The following is a 21,446-nucleotide window of genomic DNA, read 5'->3' as shown; positions in this document are numbered from 1 at the left end:
AGTGTTGGGTCACTGGTGCTTCTTCCTGCATCTCAGTGGCTAATGATAAGTACTACCGGTATCAGGGAGTATTTAAAGCATTAAACTGGAAGACGTAAGCTCACTGGTCATCACTGGAATGATATTACAGCGCCTCAAGCCACAAAATGACACTGATGAAGGAATTTTGTAGCTTTCTTTGAAACCATGATGATGCTTTCTAGTTTTCTACCACTAATGCTAAGGCTTCATTTCAAAGATAACAATAATATCCAAAATACTAGGAAGAGAAGAAAAAGAAGAAGGAAAACATAATAAGGTAATTGCTGCCACTTCATAACATCAAGAATAATACTGTAGCAGGCAGCATGCTACTACAAAAATAGGTAGGGCTGGATGGGTGATTGACAGCAAAATGGCACACAGCTACACTGAATATTTGTGTTGCACTTTACGAGTTTGGGACAGTACCAGAAGGGTGGCAGAGACTCCTGGGGCATTCGATAAATAGAGCCTTGCTGTAGAAAAGGGGGAATCACATTGAGAGACATGGCATGAGACTCTGGAAGACAATCGGGAACAATTGGAAAGAAAATGTAACTTCAGAAAGAGTGTAAGAATAATTGTGGCTAGTTTCAGTAACTATTACTTTATGAAGTGTTTCCCATGACCATAACAGCGGGAGGGGAATTCTTATGAAAGTCCAACTGTGGATCATTCAAGTCCGCTATTTGTCTTCACTGTCATTTTGGTGTGTTTTTCCATCTCCACCATCATTACAATAAAGTTTGAATCCATGACCACCTGATACTATGTTGATACTATGATATCGATTGTGATTTCCAAATGTGTGCTCATTCACACATTAATTTCTGCTGACAGCGCATATGGCTTTTTTGCATAGATTGAGTAGTCAGGTGACATTCAAGACATGTTACTAATATTACTCCATCTCTGTCAAATCAATGTCTGTTTATGAGCTCATTGTAGTCCAGCATTTCATAAACATTCCATCTTCCTGGAATATGTGTGCAATCTCTATCTGAATGCCACCTTCTGGCAGATCTTAGCAAGTTAGGACAGCTCACAAGCTCTCCTAAATCCTGATGAAGTTAAGAGTTATTTCCTAAGTTAGGAAAACTGATGAAGTTAAGGGTTATTTCCTAAGTTAGGAAATGGTGGCGCAGTGGGTAGCGTTGCTGCTTCCCGGGTCCACTCTTCGTGGAGTTTGCATGTTCTCCCCGTGTCTACGTGGGTATTCTGGTTTCCTCCCACAGTCCAAAGACATGCAGGTTAGGTGCATTGGCAATTCTAAATTGTCTCTAGTGTGCGCTTGGTGTGTGGGTGTGTGTGTGTGTGCCCTGCGGTGGGCTGGTGCCCTGCCCAGGGTTTGTATCCTGCCTTGAGTCTTGTGTTGGCTGAGATTGGCTCCAGCAGACCCCCATGACCCTATAGTTAGGATATAGAGGGTTGGATAATGGATGGATGGAAAACCGCTAAAATGCTTTTAGTTATATTACAAAGAGTAGGACCAAATTTGCGATTTTTCAGCCAGTTAGGATCATTTTCCTACTCTGATATACTTGATAAATATGGACACTTGACTACTAGATTTCATAACAGTGCTTGCCCTAAAATGTGAGGAGAATGAACTAAACATTTTACCTTAAGGGTCAGCTACAATAATTTGATGAATATCTCTAAGTGTGCTTGCAGTTTGTGTGTTCATATTGATGTTTTATCTGCATGTGCTATACCAAAAAAATACGCAGATTATGTCGCTATGATGTTTCAGTAAAGAAAATAAATAAATGAAGTGGATTAGACCCAATTATTAATTTATTTTAAAGACCAGTGTTTTTTAAAGTAAAGAATGCAATTATCTGGTGGTCTGGAAAGCACATCTCAGGATATTTATTGCTATTAATATGAGAAGATCTCTACCTTAATCAAATTAGCACACAGATAAAGGAAATAACAGAATAATAGCAAAGCAGTAACTGATTTATTATTACAATTTTTAATTTAAACAGATAGTGCTTTCTGGAGAGAAATTTTATACTCTTGTCACATCGTCTACTGAGACTCAACTGTATAACTCCATTATTTACAGTACCATTGAAATGTAAACACTTAGAAGATTTCACGTATAATTGCTATACAACATTGAACTTAATTTGGCTTTTTTGAAATTGATCTACAGAAAAGGACTTAAGGTGAAAACAAAGTGGTTTACGTTAATGCAATTATAAAACACAAAGTAACTGATCGCATTTAGCCCCTTTATTATGACACACCTAAATCATCAATGCTGCAACAGATAATTTGTTTCAATGGAGATCAAGGGGTTTCAATTGGCTGTTTTAGCTCATGCCTCTTAGTCCCAGAATTGGTCTAACTGCTCTCTTCTGGACTTTCTCTAGTGCTTGTATGTCTCCTTTGTAATCATGTCTGAAATTGGAAAAAATGCACATACACTAACTGTTGCCCAGGTGCTCAACCAGTTCGCAGCCTCAAACAGAAAGGCACTGCTACAAAATTGCCCAGGACTTTTCAGCTAGAATTAACTGGAAGGCAAATGGGAGACTCTGATGTCAGATGGAAGAAGGTTCTATGGTCTGATTAAGCCAAAACTGAGCTTTTTGGCCAACAAAGTAAACACCATGTTTGAACACTGCACATTATCAAAACCACATCATCCCTATCATGGAGGATGGTGGTTATAGCATTGTGCTCTGGGGATGCTTCTCTGCAGCAGACCCTGGAAGGCTTATAAAGAGAGAGTGTAAAATGCAGTGAAATCTTGAAGGAAAACCGGATGCAGTCTGCAAAAATTCCCTGCCTCATGAGAAAATATGTTTTCCAGAAAGAGAATGATTGCAAGTAAAGATACACAGGAATAGCTTAAAAATAACAATGTTAATGTCCTGGAGTAGCCGAGTCAGAGTGCAGATCTCCACCTAATTGAAAACTTGAGGCTGGATTGGAGAAAGACTGTGCTCTCACAATCTACATGCAAGCTGACAGAGCTTGAGCGATTTTACAAATAAGAATGGGGGGAAATGGCAGTGTCCAGATGTGCAAAGCTAATAGAGACCTGAGCACACGGACTCAAGGCTGTCATGCCAAAGGTACATCTACTAAATACTTATGTGATTGATTCATTAATTTAAACCACTTTACAGTGGACTGTTTTCATTTTGACATTACAGTTGATCAGTGTCAAGAAAAACAAAACAAAATCCACTGTGATTCAATGTTGTATAGTAATAAAAAGTGAAAACCTTCGGGGGGGGTGAATACTTTTCTTAAACTGTTTATTCAATTAACTTCACCTTCCTTTTTTTGGTGGCATGTCAGTCTTCTTTGACAATGGTCCGTTTTCTTACGTCTTTCTTATTGTTATTTAAAAATGAATGATGTTATTTTTGATTTAATGCCGTACCAACCTTACCTGACATTCTGATTTTTAGACATCTGTAGCTTGTTACTTTTTAAATAATCATGGAGACTTTCAAATTTTGGGAAAGGGCATATTTTTAAAAAAGTTTTTTCCCCTTATTTTATTTAATTAGCCTGCAGATAACTTATCCTATTGTAGGCAGCATTTCAAGTTAAAGTTTGGAAAGGCCAGGAACACAGCCCCTGGCCCCTGATTATCTAGGCCTATGGATATAAATAAACACTGGAATTCATATCTCTGTATATCAATGTAAACATGAGAAGATCTTTCTTAAGGGAGGTTATAAACATGCATAATGTGATAGTTTGGGGGAAAATAACAATATTAGTGAACTGATTATGTTTATTTAAGGTTAAAGATAGTCCAGTTTAGAGATTGTACATTTTTTTGCAATGCTTTCCACATATGAAATGATATTTTTGAAAATTCAAATTCATTCATTCAAACGTATAATCATTGTTTCTACTGCATTATATTAATTTTTAATTCTATTTTTCCATTATAAGGTTATGAAAAGATGGAGTTGCATTAAGTTGAATGCCAATCCACTACACACTTGCTCATGTCAGACCAGTTTTAGAGACACCACATTTTGCTTTTATCATAAATAAAATATCAGATTTACTAACTATCTTAGTATTCTCATAACAATCATGCAAGTTAAAGACTCTGATTAAAATTAAGATGCTGTTTTTCATTTTTTCTGGTGTAATTATACATATGAGAATTCATGGAAAGCAAAGTGGTCACCTCCATTGTCCTGGGTCTGAATCCTGGCTGTGCCGCAGCCTGTGTGTGGTTTGTATGTTCTCATCACAGTTACTTGTTTTTTCCCCACATTCTAAAGATCCACTGTATATATTGTGGTAAATGATGATTCTGAATTGAACCTGTTTGATTGCATGTGATTGTATGCATGGTTGATGTCCTGTAAAGCCTGGTTCTTATCATGCACCTAATGGTGCTTAAATAGACCCGATGAGCATGAACAACGTTAAGCTGCTCTAGAAACAGATGGATTGAAGAGTATAGTAAAGCAGAACAGGACAGGGGCTTAGTCATTAGCATTATAGGTTCTAGGGCCATAAGCCCCTTTACAATAGTAGGGACAACAGAAAGTTGGATTGTTGGCCAGGAAAGGTAACAAAAACTGAGAGGAAATCAAGCAAGGATCTGAAGTTAAGAGACAGATAGGCAAGACATGTTATAGTGCCAGTTAAACAAAAGAGGGATTGCCAGCCATGGTGGTATCAGGTGCCCACTAGGACCACTTGGTAGTGGCACCAATTTAAGAGAAAAAAAATAGATGTGAAATTTGGGCAGAAGATGGATAGTTTCCCACAGAGTACCAGCTGGTGAATGAAGCAGCCATTGTCAGATGTATCTGACCTTCTAAGGATGGCAATACCTTCTGGTCAATAGACAGCACACAGCTACAGGAGGAAAGAGCAGTAGCAGAGTCACCGTTATGGAGACTTAGCAACTTGAGGAAATGCAAGAGTGCAGCATGGTGGCACAGTGGTAGTGCTGCTGCCTCACAGTAAGGAGATCTGGGTTCACTTCCTGGATCCTCCCTGAAGGAATTTGCATACACTGTGGGTTTCCTCCAACAGTCCAAAGACATACATGCAGATTAGGCACATTGGTGATCCTAAATTGTCCCTAGTGTGTGTGTGTGTGACCTGTGGTGAGCTGGGACACTGCCTTGCGCCTTATGTTGGCTGGGATTGGATCCAGCAGACCCCCGCGACCCTGTGTTAGGATATAGCAGGTAGGATAATGGATGGATGGAAACACAAGATTCAGGAGTGCAGTGACACCTGGGGCTGGTATAGGAATCCCTGAAGGAGGATATTTCAGACCACCAAAAGAGATTTTGGGACCTGGGCAGATGTGATCACCACTGATTGTAGATCTGGGAGGAAAATTGTTGGGAAAAACTCAAATGGTGAAAGAATATGAGACAGACAGAGAGAAAGAGAAAGAGTGAGAAATACATGAAATGAGTTTGCTCTCAAACTGTTAGATGAGAGAAATAAAACCTGTTTAGTTAGGCCAAGAGAGACTACAGAATTGTTTTACCTTAGTTGATTTACTATTTTGTTCTGTTCCTCAAGCCATCCCTTAATCCACCTTAATAAAAGGAAACGTGTTCTGCCCCATATGCACCAGGGCAGAGTGGTGCCTCTGAGGCTAGGGATCTGCACTGGCATTCAGAAGGTTGCCGGTTCGAATCCCGTAAATGCCAATAGGGACTCTGCTCTGTTGTGCCCTTGAGCAAGGCTCTTAACCTGCAATTGCTGAGTGCTTTAAGTAGTGGGAAAAGTGCTATATAAATGCAAAAAATTATTATTATAAAAAGAATTATATGCTGTTAACTACTACTGTTATTTGTGGAACTGTGCTCCCCCTTTGTCTTGTCATTTAGTAACACACCTGTCAGTCACATCCCACACTCACAGTGGTGTTATAAATGCCTATGAAACTCACGTAAAGCATGTAGGTCCCATAATAAACATTTAAATACAATGCACCCCATGCGTCTCACGTAGGTACCCCTTTATTGATCAAGTCTAAAACGTATCTTTAAAGTATATAAACCCCTGAGTCTGGTTAGTTGTGATACGCAGCAATTTGAACGTCTATCTTACAGGTCTTTGTCATGATCTGACCATGGAAATCACTCGCCTTGTAAGTGTCTTTTAAAGCTTTATTGTTTAATGTATGCCGTCTGCTATGTATTGCTTTGTAAATCTTTATTTACTGTCTTTGATTGTACACCTGTAAATACCTGTATGTTTTCTTTGTATACTGTATATTTCAGTTTACAAAAAGGTTCATCCAGTAAAAGCCTTCAAAAATGCTCACTCTTTTCGTTTTATGTGGATGTGCCGAGTTGTTTAAGCTCTCTGAGGCTGCGCTACACAAATGGCGTGGAGTGAGGCAGAAAAAAAAATAGTGTCCTTCACTGTGCCTATCCAGTTGCTATGTCTCTGTCATTCCAACAGATGGCACATCACAAACATTTTTAATCATAAAATGCATTACATTTGTCATTCCAGTAGATGGCACATCATAAACATTAAGACTGCTTTTAAAAATCCCATACCAAACAGCATATAACAGACACATATGCAGTGCAAAGTGTACTGATAACTTTCAGCACTGATGTCAATTTTGATTACTTGGGTTTCAACCTGTCTTAAATGGTTAGCACAGCTAGTTATTAAATAAAAGCATTATTTTTGTACATTTTCATCTCTTGCCATTATTCTGGATATGAGGGTTACACTAAAGGCCGATTTATACTTCACATTCAGAATGCGTATGCGCCCGCATCATGGCTGCCACGCATTCTCAGCGTTCATTTCACGCGTCCTCTGAGCAGGTCCTCAGAAATTAGCATGACGCGTGTGCGAGTTGCAGTACCAGCAAAAAGTCGGGGGGGGCGCAGTGTGCTAAAAGTCAGAACGTGACGTCAGTGTCTCTGTTTACTATCTACATGTGACAGAAAGCCTCTATGCAGATCCTACAGGATGAATGCTTTGATGTGGTGAAGCAAAATGCCGGATACAGATGCATTCGTGGTGCTTTTATATTCAAGCGTCGCATATTCCCGATCGTAATGACACAATACATTTTAACAGTCTCACACACATCTTTTGTGCCGTCTTTTTTGCAACTTCACAACAGCAACATAACGTATAACGCTGTCTTTGAGCCACTGAGAAAAAAATAAAGGACACGGTGAAAACATGTATTTTGTGATTAAAGTGGAAATTTCGGCTTTAATCTCGAAATGTCCACTTTAACCTCGTAGTTTACTTTATCATTAATACCGACCATCGTAAAGGTCATTCCATTTTTTAATTGCTACAAGCTTCTTGGACCTGACAGCAGCGGCAAGCAGCAATAGATCACCACACAGAACACATTAACTGTATGATATTCCAACTCTCTGCACATTTAGAATCTTTAGATTTGTACTTGATATCACTTTCATAATGAAATGCATTAAAGTGTGTATGTTACATTTTACATATAATTTCGTTTAAATAATGAATACTGTTAATAATTACACACATGGGGATGACACGGTGACGGAGCGGTAGCACTGCTGTCTCGCAGGGAGTTATGTTGCTGGTATTTCCTGCTTGTATTCCACACTGTGCTCCGGTTTCCTTCCAAAGATATGCAGATTTGGGGATTTGGTGCTGCTAAAATGACGCTAGTGTATGTGTGTGCTTGTATTCACCTTGCGATGAGCTGAGGCCTCGTCCAGGGACTGTTTCTCACTCGTGCCCAATGCTTGCTGGAATGGGTACATTCCTGGATTGATGGATTTAATCAATAAGCATAATTTTCAGAGATATTGAGGTAAGGTGTTATCGGAATTTAATGAGTGTTCTAGGCAATTCACAACACAGAGAAGCCTAACATGTTCTCACCGTGATAATATCTTGCACTGCAAGTACGCACGCAAGTGTGAACACTACAACGCTTGCGTAGCAGGAGCGTCCGCTGCAGCATGCGTCGCGTCGCATGAAGTATAACTCCGGCCTTAAGCATTCATAAGGTGTTTTTTTTTTTTGTACTCCGGTTTCTACCCGTATTTTAAAGATGTGCTTTGATGGTCTGGGTTGGCTCCACAGTCCCTGTCAGCTCTCACCCTTGAAACCATTGATAATATGAACAATGATGAGCCTGGGCAAATGAGGACACTGTCAGTCAGCAAGAGGGTGGTGGAAAAAGTGCTTTTATTAAAGCAAAGAATATTCCAAATTAAAGCTTGGTGCAAAAGAGTCTTCAATCAATAGATAATCAATCCAATAAAAGAGTCTTTGTGGAGGTTAAAAGTCAAATAATTATTGATAATATTGAAGTTAAAAATCACACATGCATGAATCTGTCCATCCATTAGACACAAGCCACAGTGCACCTTTCTAAAACAAATGTCTCCTCGGCTTACCCCAGATGGGATCTTGCAGACCGAGGAGATGTCGTTCTGATAGACAGAGTCAACCTTTAAAATCCAGACTCGGGTCCCTGCTACCACCCCAGGCTCCCAACTGGGTGCCTCACTGAGCCTCGCTACTTCGTCTCCTGGTGCCACTTCTCTGCTTTACATGAGAACTCACTTTAAGCACTGGGTCACTCCTGCTACCTCCGTCTTGATCAGCCATGGGCCTCTCTCTTCCTGGCTGCCTGTCTCCACTCTATCACACTGGCTCCTCTTTGCTCCTGCCAACTTTCTCTCTTGTTTCTTGACCAGATTTCTCTTTCATCCGTCTGTGAGCGCAGTGTGTCAATTATGACCCACAGTTGGAACAAATAGGTCACTCAGATGCAAGCGCAATCAGCCCAGATCACCCCATTAAATGTCCAGGGTTATATGAGCATGTACACCCATGGAGCCTGAGACTCACCGTTTTTATTTGTTTAAAAATCACACATTGCCTTAAACCCCAGTATACAACATGAATAGGTTAGGTTAGTTGGAGGCCCTAAACTGGCCCCATGTGCATGAGTGGGTACGTGAAGCTGTGCCCTGCCACGGACTGGTGTCCTGCAGGTTGGTACATTGCACAACAGTAATGGCTCTGGCTCCTCATAACCCTTGATCAGAATGAGCATTGTACTAAATGAATGAATAAATAATTCAGAATTGTTATAAAATAGTTTAATAATACAAAGATTAATGTTCCAAAAGAAGAAAAATCAAGAAAAGATTCCAAATAAAGGCATTACTTGCAAAGGGTTGGCTTTATTGAAAATTGATTAAAAAAAAATGGAGACGACACAAAAACTGTGAAGATTATTACTCAAAACCAAGGCCCAGTGGCTGCTCTGAAAATTACAGACAATATTTCACGTTTAGACATAAAAGTAGAGTCCGAGACAAGCAGTAGTGCAGAACTGAGAAAAAAAGAGCTTTTGGATGTCATACACTTTTTTGAAAACTCTTTAAAAAATGATTTGATCTCTTAAAAAGCAAATAAATGAGACACTTTGGATTTTATAGCTTTGCATCTTTATTACATGCAGTAGTATTTTTACAGACAAAAACATAAAAGATATACTTAGGAACACACCATGATTTTCATTAAAGCCACAAGACATCCTTAAACCACAAAAATCATCTTTAATGTACAGTAAAATATTATAACTCCATTCACTGATCCCATGAAATCAATTCTGGTAAATTACTTGACAAGCACTTATGTCTTCTTGCTGCTCTAAAGCAATTCACATTCCTTGAAGCCACATCATTAAATGGAGGGACAAAACGATGAGAACCACAAGGCTTTACAAGATGGCTTAGTTTTACATCATGATGGTTATGCAGTGAGAATGTGTACGTTTACATATGATGTGTGTGTGTGTGTTTGTGTGAGTACAGTCAGAGAGTGATTCACTTCCAGCTATTATTATTGTCCACCGTGTTTGTTTTACTTTGAATTGTCCTTCATTGTATTTAATTTGGTCCATTTAATGATTTGACGAATGGAGAAAATTATCTTAGGGTTATTTTTTGCTTTTGTTTTTGCTTTAAAATAATTCTTTTTTTTTTCATATCTTATTTTTATTGATCCACAACAACATTGCGGCTTTGATAAGTCCTCCATTTTAGGATGCCTGTAATTCTCTTACTCTGGTGCTGTGCTATTATGACCAACTTCCAGGCTGTCAAAGATTTTGGAGATGTCTTGAAAGAGTTTGCTTTCGTGGTTAGAACATTCGATTTTTATCTTTAATTTTTGAGTACAAGTTTGGTTAGTGTTTTAATTTTGGTACATACAGTACCCTCCATAATGTTTGAGACAAAGACACATTTTTCCTTAATTTAACCTTATGCTCCACAGTTTAAAATTACAAATCAAACTATTCAGACGTGATTAAAGTATACATTACAGACTTTACTTTAGGGGCATTTCTAAACATTTCATACACACCATGTAGACATGACAACACTTTTTCTACCTGGTCCCCCCAATTCAGGGCACCATAATGATTTGGAAAAATGAAGTCATATGTATTTGTGATAACTCGGGTGTGTTTCATTGCTTCATTAGTGCAGTCATAAGATACCTAGGCTTGCTTCTACACTTTGGAGTCAGCAGTTCCCATTGCTCAACATGAGGATAAGAACTGTGTGAGTCAAAGAAACCATTATGAGGCTGAAAACTAAGAATAAAACCACGAGAGGCATCTGTAAAACTGCTGTCTGAAATATCAATAAGAATGAAAGAATACATTTCTTAAAAAGGTTTTGTGGACATATGAGACAAAGACACACCTGTATCAGAGTGACGGCAAGAGCAAAGTGTAGAAACAAAAACGAACAGCCCAAGGTCCAAAGTATACCACCTCATCTATTAAACATGGTAGTAGGGAGTGTTATGGCATGGGTGTGTATGGCTGCCATAGGTACTGGCACATTCATCTTCATTAATGATGTAACTGCTTTCAGCGGTTGAACAATGAATTTTGAGGTGTAAAGAAACATCATATCTGCTCAAGTTCCAGTAAATGCCTCCAAACTCATTGGACAGCATTTCATCGAACAGGCTTGAATCGCTGTCTCCCGACTCTCCAAATTTTATTTTGTTAGACTTTAACCAGTGTGGCGTGACCAAAACACTTAATTTTTTGCCAATATGTCACTTCTCTAACTCATCACAACTGAGTGCTTGATCAGTGCTATGGAAACATCAAAAGAGCTTATGAATCAAGAGCAAAACTGCCATTACTGTGTCCAGCGTATTCCAATCTATAAAGTCATCTTTAAGAGAGAAAAGCCGGAAAGCAAGCAAATTAAAGTCTGGGACAAGGATTGAGCACTATTGAGTGCCTGTGTGACTGTTTTGAGAGCACTGACTGGTCAGTGTTGTAAAAATCTCATGCTGACATTAATGAACTGACAGACACTGTAAGCTGTTCCACACAAGTCTGTGAGGACACCATAATATACCCTAACAAGAAGTTGTGGATTACCAGAGATCTAAAGCAATTGATAACCTGAAAAAATAGGGCATTTCAACATAGAACATTAAAGGAATAGAAGGAATTACAGAAGGAGGTTAAACGTAAAATAAAGCAGGCAAAGCAGAATCATGAGGACAGAATAGAGAATGAGCGGTGAACTGTTAATCTTTGCTCATCTTGGAATGGCATGAAGATGATAGCTGGCTTTCCTAGAAAAAGTAACAATCGAGCTGAATGGCAGAAGTTAAAACTGACTATCAGTTGGCACAAAACTTGAAGGAGTTTTATTCAAGATTTGAAACACAGGATTTAACTTCAGAAGTAAGTCAGCAAAAGAGCAGACTGAGGACTGGAGCCAGGAGTCAGCTCTTCTTTGACCAGAATGATGTCAGAAATGGTTCTTAAACAAATAAAAATCAAAAAAGGCTTGGGTTCAGACATAATAAGTGACTGTCTGCTTCACTTCCATACAGAGGAGCTCTCTCCAATATTCCACTGCATATCTGAAATGTCCAGCCTACAGAAACAGGCAATTGATATTCTATTGGCAAAAACTGCACACATTATAACATTAAGTGACTTTAGACCAGTGGCATTAACATCTCATGTCATGAAATCCTTTAAGAACTTAATGAAGAGATAACTGCTTAACAAAATGGAAGCTCTTGTGGATCCTCACCAGTTTGCATACAGAGCAAAGAGGAGTGTGCAGGACACCACAGCAACACTTTTGAATTTATTGTATGAGCACTGGGAAGGATCAAAACAACACACAAGATTGCTGGTTGCAGACTTTTCATCAGCTTTTATGATCCAACCCCACATTTTAGTTGAGAAACTGATTGATCAATTGTGTTTGGACCCTAATTTCGTGGGGCGCGTTTTGGACTTTTTAACAAACAACACAAAGAGTGAGTGTCAATGGCCATTTCTCTGATCGTCTAAGTACATCTGTGGGTACTCCGCAAGGTTGCTGCCTTTCCTCTTTTGTTTATTTTATGTACAGATTGACTGCAGGAGTTAACACAAGGATTGAAATATCCTGAAATTTGCAGACAACTCTGTCATGGTAAGTCTTTTACAAGATAAGGGAGACAGGTTGATACCTGTTGTCGATTAGTTTGTACAATGGTGTGATCGCTCCAATTTACAACTAAATATTTCTAAGACAAAAGATATGGTGGTAGACTTCAGGTGCCCTCCACCATCCACTGTCTTAACTTTAATTAAAGGGAAAACAGTGGAGATGGCACAGCATTACAAATATATGGGAACAATCATTGATAACACAACTTTGATCTTAACACAGAGCAAGTCTGTATAAAGGGGCAGTCACAACTTTTTTTTCTTAGGAAACTCAACTGGACAAAACAACAATGACACTTTATTGAATCCATGGCTACATTTGCTTGTATCCATTGGTTTGGCAACCTCGGCAATAAGAACATAAACCATCTTCACAAAATTGTAAAAATCATCAGTAAAATTATTGATGTACAGCAAACTTCTGTCACTGAAATGTATTGCAAACAGGTTAGAAAGAAAGCCAACTCAGTTCTGTCAGACAGAAGCCATCCTCTTTTCTTTAAATTACAGCTGTTGCCATCAGGCTGCAGATTTAGATTTCCAAAGACAAAGAGCAACAGGTTCAAAACCTCTTTTATTCCTAGGGCTATAAGGATTTTAAATTCTGTTACTTGTTGGGGTGCTGCTAAATTTTAAATTTTACATTATTAGTTTGTGTACTGTTGAAAGTCGTTATTCTTTCTTGTACTAATCTAGAGTGTGCATTTATGAAATAACATTGGTTATGAAATGTGTCTTTGTTTATCTGTTGGATCTGTCTAACAATGTCTTCTGTTTTTGTACCTTCCTGTGGCAAATAAATTTCCCTCTATATATATATATATATCTACAGTGGATATGGAAAGTATTCAGGCCCCCTTCAATTTTTCACTGTTATATTGCAGCCATTTGCTAAAATCATTCAAATTAATTTTTTTCCTCATTAATGTACACACAGCACCCCATATTGACAGACAAAAAGAATTTTGAAATTGTTGCAGATTTACTAAAAAAGAAAAACTGAAATATCACATGGTCCTAAGTATTCAGACCCTTTGCTCAGTATTTAGTAGAAGCACCCTTTTGAGCTAATACAGCCATGAGTCTTCTTGGGAAAGATGCAACAAGTTCTTCACACCTGGATTTGGGGATCCTCTGCCATTCCTCCTTGCAGATCCTCTCCATTTCTGTCAGGTTGGATGGTAAATGTTGGTGGACAGCCATTTTAGGTCTCTCCAGAGATGCTCAATTGGGTTTAAGTCGGGGCTCTGGCTGGGCCATTCAAGAACAGTCACAGAGTTGTTGTGAAGCCACTCCTTTGTTATTTTAGCTGTGCGCTTAGGGTCATTGTCTTGTTGGAAGGTAAACCTTCGGCCCAGTCTGAGGTCCTTAGCACTCTGGAGAAGGTTTTTGTCTAGGATATCCCTGTACTTGGCCGCATTCATCTTTCCCTCGATTGCAACCAGTCGTCCTGTCCTTGCAGCTGAAAAACACAACCACAGCATGATGCTACCACCGCCATTCTTCACTGTGGGGACTGTATTGGACAAGTGATGAGCAGTGCCTGGTTGTCTCCATACATACCGCTTAGAATTAAGGCCAAAAAGTTCTATTTGAAATTTGGGTACTTTTCTAGAAGAGGCCCTGTTAATTTCCACATGACACTGCATTGCATTTCACACTGTTGTGGTATTGTCATGAATTATGAATTGCACTTTCTTAATAGATTATATCGTTATATTTTGATAAAGTGTGTGTATTATCTTGCAAAATTTAGCTGAATACTATCATGAGAAAATCAGATGTATGTTAACATTATTTTTATTAATTTATTATTAAACATTATTTTTATTAATTTATTCAGTCTGCACATACTGTTAACAGCATTTGATGGCCTTGCATGGAGTTGGTCAACCCTAGGCCCCGCACACTCCTAAGGCCTCCTCTGATAATCCCAAACATGATGTTAAGGCAACACAGGAGTTTGTCAAAGCTATAAAAAAGGAACTTTCTTGAATGGCCAAACCAGTTCCCTGATTTAAATCCACTTGGGGATGCCTCCCATATTTTGAAGAGAAAACTTAAAGGGACAAGCCCCCGAAATATGCTGGAGCTGAAGATGTTTGAATAGAGGCTTGGCAGAGCATAGCTAGAGGAATTCCTTTCAATCAATCACTTTATGTAAAGCATATGCAACAAAACACTAAATATGACCTCTTTAATATTTCTAGCATTGCTATGTCCCAAACATTATTGTGTCCTGAAATGGAGGAACCATTTATAAAAAGTGTTGTCGTTTCTAAATGATGTGACTGAAATGTATACAAATACCTTTAAATGGAAGTCTGCACTGTGCACTTTAATCACATTTGAATGGTTTGATTTGTAATTTTAAACTGTGGGGCAGAGGAGCAAATCAATGAAAAATATGTCTTTGTCCTAAACTTTATGTAGGGCACTGTAGTTTCTAGTCTCTTGTTTTAGATTTGTTGACAGTTCACCTCCCAGTCCATTTATGTGATGCAATTTCTTTGTCAGTCCTCTCTTGAAAGAACATCCACCTCTGGTTTGTAGATTTTCTTCAATATGAAGCATAACACATACTGCACATAAAGGATGCATGGATTTCGACCTCACTACATACATACAGATTTCTCATAGCTAGTAGGATGGTTCATCCACTTTCCCACCAAACACAACACTCTCCCTTCTACAAATGAAAAACTTGCTTTCATCACCATGATAGTGCAGTTGTTTTTGCTTTTTGGATGATTATTTCTTACTTTTATTCTTTACTATTGTTTTTGTGTGTCAGCCTGGGTTTACATACAGTATGTGTATTTTTATTATTTGTTTTGTGTTGATATTATTTATGTAATTATGTAATTTCTGCTAAGTTTGTTTATTATTTAACATGTATGTATTGTCTCTTTAATTATAGTGCTGCATTCCAGGTACTTTGTGGGTGGAACTCAGAGAGGTTGGTCCACCTTTGAGGTCACTACTTCTGCATACTTTTATTGGCTTTGTCAGTCGGCCACAAAGAGAACTTAGTAGGGGATCATTTAGTTTGTTGGGAGTTACTGTAAATATTGTTTTTATTTTTGTTTTATATTTTGGATTCCAACTTTGAATATTGATTTTTGTTTGCATTGGGTTGCCTTTTACTCTTATCCTTATTGCTCTTTTGACCACTTTGTTGTATTTTTCTCCTTTTGTTAATAAACCCTCAGTTCGTAGATTTTAGTCTGGCATTAGCTTGTCAAGCAAAACTTGTTGTGGCTTCTCTCCATTGCAAGGTGTTTTTGTTAGATGTGGGTCTTCAGTGCAGATTTGGTGCTTTTAAAAGGCAGCCCCCCATTGCTGAACCCGGCTTAGAGTGAAGCCTGTCGGTGGTAGTTGAAAATTGTGAAGCTTGAGTGAGCCTCTTTTGGGTTGGTCACTGAAGGTCCCATTCTACTTTGTGGATCTTTTGGCGCTGTCACAGTCTTTTTGTCATGTTCCATGTGTGCTAATCATGACAATTTTTTTTGTTTTTTGAATGTTTATTTTACCATTGTAAATGCATTATATTTTGTGTTTGGCCACTGCCATTTTGAGGGCAGCACGGTGGCGCAGTGGTAGTAAGGAGACCTTCGCTCCCCGGGTGTGGAGTTTGCATGTTCTCCCTGTCTCTGCATGGGTTTCCTCCCACAGTCCAAAGACATGCTGGTTAGGTGCATTGGCGATCCTAAATTGTCCCTAGTGTGTGCTTGGTGTGTGTGTGTGTGCCCTGCGATGGGCTGGCGCCCTGCCCAAGTTTGTTCCTGCCTTGCACCCTGTGCTGGCTGGGATTGGCTCCAGCAGACCCCTGTGACCCTGTGTTAGGATGTAGCGATTTGGACAATGACTGGCTGACTGACTACAATTTTGCGATTGCCTTTGCATGGCTCTGGCTATATCGTTTACATGTTGCTATGCTTGTTGCTGTTATGTTTAAGTCAGGGAAAGGGCTTATGTTTAAATTCCTTTTTTCTGTCTTTTTTCATTAATTGTCAATTGTTTAATTATTATTATTATTAAGTAAATATTGTTATTTATGTTTACTCATTATATACTATAAGTGTGTTTTTTTTGCCAGTTTTGTTAATTGTTTGGTTTCTATGTGTGGGTGGATCCCCAAGAGGTGGGGACTCCTGTCAATCTCCATTCAGGGGCTGTTCCCAGCCCTATAAAGGCTCATGGGAATTGCTGTCCTTCTATGGTGTATTTGTATGCACTTATTGGTTGGGGAGTGTTTTTGTTTTCCTATTGCTATTTTTTTTAGTTTTTAATGGATTTGTGACCTTCTTGCTCCATTTTTTGACCCCTATTTTTGGATTATGGGACTCTGTTTGTGACTGGGTTTTTTAGTTAAAGAGAAAACTTTAATGTTTAAAGATTCTTTGTCTGACAGTTTTTTGTCTCCTAGGCAAAAGTTGGCTTCTTTAGGAGAATGCTTCTCTACTTGATATAATTGGGACATTTAATAATATAGTTTTTGAACATTGATTTAGAAACACATTTTTGTCCTGGTGTAGGCCGAGGGCAGCCAGTCTTCATTAATCTTGGACCTCTGGGCTGACCAGTGGACATTTTGACCTGCTGCCCTGACCATTTTGTAAGAATACACTATGCTTTTGCCATTTTTGTGTGTGAATCGCATCACTTGTCAGTCATACGACTTTGAAGTGTAGAAAGATTTTTGTTGGAAAGGACCAACTGATGATAAACACTGAGGCAGATGTAGTTAAAGACATGCAAAAGTTATAATTCGATAAGCCTTCATAAAACCAGGCAAACCGGAGTCTAAAGACTGAGCACAAATTCCATGAATCAAAAATGGAAAATAAATCGAAGGCCAAAGAAACAATCCTAGCGCTTGGTCCACTTGTCTTAAAGTTATCTGTCCACTAAGCATAACAAAAATTTGCGGATCCACCAAAGGATAAGAAACAATAGTCATGCAGTCCGTATATTGATTTGGCAAAATTTTACACTGGATGCCCTTCCTGATGTCACACTCCCCATTTATCCGGGCTTGGGACCGGCACGAAGAAACACCCATGCAGACAACAATACAAATTTCCATAACGGATTGGTCGAGCCCTGGGTTAACAACGACCGCCATCAGTACTGTTAGCCAACAGGGTGCTGGCAGAAATTGGGGTACTGTTGGCCGAAGAAAAGGGGGGAGACGTGTCCGGAGGCAGGAGGAGAGGAAGAAGGTAAACAGAGTGGATCTGAGGGTAGGAACTTTGAATGCTGGCAGTATGACTGGTAAGGGGAGAGAGTTTGCAGATTTCATGGAGAGAAGGAAAGTTGATATATTGTGCGTGCAAGAGACTAAATGGAAGGGGAGTAAGGCCAGGTGGATCGGAGGTGGATCCAAATTGTTCTATCATGGTGTGGAGAGGAGGAGAAATGGAGTAGAGGTTAGTCTGAAGGAACAGTATGTCAAGAGTGTTTGGAGGTGAAAAGAGTGTCAGACAGAGTAATTATTATGAAGCTGGAAATTGGAGGTGTGATGATGAATGTTGCTAGTGCATATAACCTGCAAGTTGGGTGTGCAATAGATGAGAAAAAAGATTTTTGGAGTGAGTTGGATGAAGTGATGAACAGTGTACCCAAAGGACAGAAAGAGGTGATTGGAGTGGATTTCAGTGAACATGTTGGTGAAGGGAACAGAGGAGACAAGGAGGTGATGAGTAGGTATGGTGTCAAGGAGAGGAATGAAGAAGGTCAGAGGATAGTGGATTTTGCCAAAAGGATGGACATGGCTGTGGTGAATATGTATTTTAAGAAGAGGGAGGAACATAGGGTTACGTAGAAGAGTGGAGGAAGATGCACACAGGTAGATTACATCCTATGCAGAAGAGTTAATCTGATGAAAATTGAAGACTGCAAAGTGGTGGCAGGGGAAAATGTAATTAAGTAGCATAGGCTGGTGGTCTGTAGGATGATGTTGGAGATCAAGAAGAGGAAGAGAATGAGGGCAGAGCCAAGGATCAAATGGTGGAAGTTGAAAAGGAAGACTGCAAGGTTGAGTTTAGGGAGGAGGTGAGACAGGCAGTGGGTGGTAGTGAAGAGTTACCGGACAGTTGGGATACTACAGCAGATGTAGTAAAGGTGACAGCAAGAAGGGTGTTTGGCATGACATCTGGACAGAGGAAGGAGGAAAAGGAAACCTGGTGGTGGAATGAGGAAATACAGGAGAGTATACAGAGGAAGAGGATGGCAAAGAAGAAGTGGGATAGTCAGAGAGATGCAGAAAGTAGACAAGAGTACCAGGAGATAAGGCACAAGGTGAAGAGAGAGGTGGCAAAGGCTAAAGAAAAGGCATATGATGAGTTGTATGAGAGGTTGGACACTAAGTAGGGAGAAAAGGACCTGTACCGATTGGCTAGACAGAGGGACCGAGCTGGGAAAGATGTGCAGCAGGTTAGGGTAATAAAGGATAAAGATGGAAACGTACTCACAAGCAAGGAGAATATGTTGAGCAGATTGAAAGAGTACTTTAAGAGGCTGATGAATGAAAAGAACGAGAGAGAGAAGAGGTTGGATGATGGAGAGATAGTGAATCAGGAAGTGCAACGGATTAGGAAGGAGGAAGTAAGGACAGCTATGAAGAGGATGAAAAATGGAAAGGCCGTTGGTCCAGATGACATACCTTGGAAGCATGGAGGTGTTTAGGAGAGATGGCAGTGGAGTTTTAACCAGATTGTTTAATGGAATCTTGGAAAGTGAGAGGATGCCTGAGAGTGGAGAAGAAGTGTACTGGTGCCATATTTAAGAATAAGGGGATGTGCAGGACTGCAGTAACTACAGGGGGATAAAATTGATGAGCCACAGCATGAAGTTATGGGAAAGAGTAGTGGAAGCTAGGTTAAGAAGTGAGGTGATGATTAGTGAGCAGCAGTATGGTTTCATGCCAAGAAAGAGCACCACAGATGTGATGTTTGCTCTGAGGGTGTTAATGGAGAAGTATAGAGAATGCCAGAAGGAGTTGCATTGCGTCTTTGTGGACCTGAAGAAAGCATATGACAGGGTGCCTCAAGAGGAGTTGTGGTATTGTATGAGGAAGTCGGGAGTGGCAGAGAAGTATGTAAGAGTTGTACAGGATATGTACGAGGGAAGTGTGACAGTGGTGAGGTCTGCGGTAGGAGCGATGGATGAATTCAAGGTGGAGGTGGGATTACATCAGGGATCGGCTCTGAGCCCTTTCTTATTTGCAATGGTGATGGACAGGTTGACAGACGAGATTAGACAGGAGTCCCCATGGACTATGATGTTTGCTGATGACATTGTGATCTGTAGCAATAGTAGGGAGCAGGTTGAGGAGACCCTGGAGAGGTGGAGATATGCTCTAGAGAAGAGAGGAATGAAGGTCAGTAGGAACAAGACAGAATACACGTGTGTAAATGAGAGGGAGGTCAGTGTAATGGTGAGGATGCAAGGAGTAGAGTTGGCAAAAGTGGATGAGTTTAAATACTTGGGATTAACAGTATACAGTAATGGGGATTGTGGAAGAGAGGTGAAAAAGAGAGTGCAGGCAGGGTGGAATGGATGAAGAAAAGTGTCAGGAGTCATTTGAGATAGACAGATAGCAGCAAGAGTGAAAGGGAAGGTCTACAAGACGGTAGTGAGACAAGCTATGTTACATGGGTTGGAGATGGTGGCACTGACCAGAAAGCAGGAGACAGAGCTGGAGTTAAAGATGCTAAGATTTGCATTGAGTGTGATGAGGATGGATAGGATTAGAAATGAATACATTAGAAGGTCAGCTCAAGTTGGACGGTTGGGAGACAAAGTCAGAGAGGCAAGATTGCATTGGTTTGGACATATGCAGAGGAGAGATGCTGAGTATATTGGGAGAAGGATGCTAAGGATAGAGCTGCCAGGCAAGAGAAAAAGAGGAAGGCCTAAAAGAAGGATTATGGATGTGGTGAAAGAGGACATACAGGTGATGGGTGTAACAGAACAAGGTATGGAGCATGATCTGCTGTGGCAACTCCTAACGGGAGCAGCCGAAAGAAGAAGAAGAAGGCATGCAGTCAAATTTATACCATTAGTTTTGGTGACATACCAACTCGAATATCATGGTCACATGAACTAAGAAAACAACAAGGTAACCTAAACTAACTATGTCAATTCTTATTTCAATTGAAAATAAACTACAGGAATCGATTAAAAGAGCATCCAAGCCCTCAGTGCATCAAAAATATACAGCACATATAGTACAAGTATATTATGACATGGCCACAGATGGCACATGGGGTATTATAGCAAGATCAGTATCCTAGTTTTAACATAATTTAAAAATTTTAATCTGTATGCTTGGTTTATTAGGGAGACGTCTGCTGTTAGTTTTGTTTTTTTGAGTTTAGCTCCAGACCTTTGATCACTGATTTGCGCTCTGGCCGGGGTCCTTGCCTGGCCGGGACACCTCTTCTTTATATGCTCCTGGAGAGCAAGCATTGACTGAACAGTACCTCCCCCAGAACGATAGATGGCAGCTCCCCTGGTTAGCAGTGGTGCATGGGAGATGCAGTCCTCTACAACCCTGTTGGGATCCAGGGGTGCCACCAGGGGGTGCTGCAGTTGTTCCTGAGACCATGTTGGCAGTTCTTCCGCCACACCCAGAAGTGCAGCTGGAAATGGGTCATCAGACACCTGGAGCACTTCCGGGTGGGCTATAAAAAGAGCCACCAGCCACCACTCCGGGAGCCAGAGTTGGGAGGAGGGAGTCAAAGCTTGCCGGAGAGGAGTGGAGGAGAAAGAGAAGATTTATTATAAGAATTGTGTGGTACTGTGCTTATTGGGACTGTATTGTGCCTGTGGGAACGGGGAAGGCGTTGCCCACAGGTGAAGAAAATAGAATAAAAACTTGTGTTTTTACAAGTGTGCCTCTGTTGTGTGTCTGTGTTGGGTTGGG

This window comes from Polypterus senegalus, chromosome 2, assembly GCF_016835505.1.
Source record: "Polypterus senegalus isolate Bchr_013 chromosome 2, ASM1683550v1, whole genome shotgun sequence".
NCBI lineage: Eukaryota > Metazoa > Chordata > Cladistia > Polypteriformes > Polypteridae > Polypterus > Polypterus senegalus.
This window is presented reverse-complemented; position numbering follows the sequence as displayed.